Raw genomic sequence first — 275 nt, 5'->3', positions numbered from 1 at the left:
TGAAATCATGCGCACGTAAAGCACGCTGGTCATTTAAGGGAAGTCTGCTGAAGGGTGAGGCAGGCTCTGAGCCGGGCGGAGGAGATGATGGGGAGGGAAGACGTGGCGGCGGCGGGGAGGACGGTGCACGTTTCGATTTGGGAGCAACTCAAGTGAAGGGCCTTCAAAGAATGAGCAAGAAAAAAACACATCTTCCATCCTCCTCATGCCTGTCTCGCACCTTCCTTTCCTTATTATCACCGCGGGCCGTAATGTCTTTCTTCCCCTCCACCCTC

Source organism: Nannochloropsis gaditana (genome assembly GCF_000240725.1).
Source record: "Nannochloropsis gaditana CCMP526 unplaced genomic scaffold scaffold419, whole genome shotgun sequence".
Taxonomy (NCBI): Eukaryota; class Eustigmatophyceae; order Eustigmatales; family Monodopsidaceae; genus Microchloropsis; species Microchloropsis gaditana.
This window is presented reverse-complemented; position numbering follows the sequence as displayed.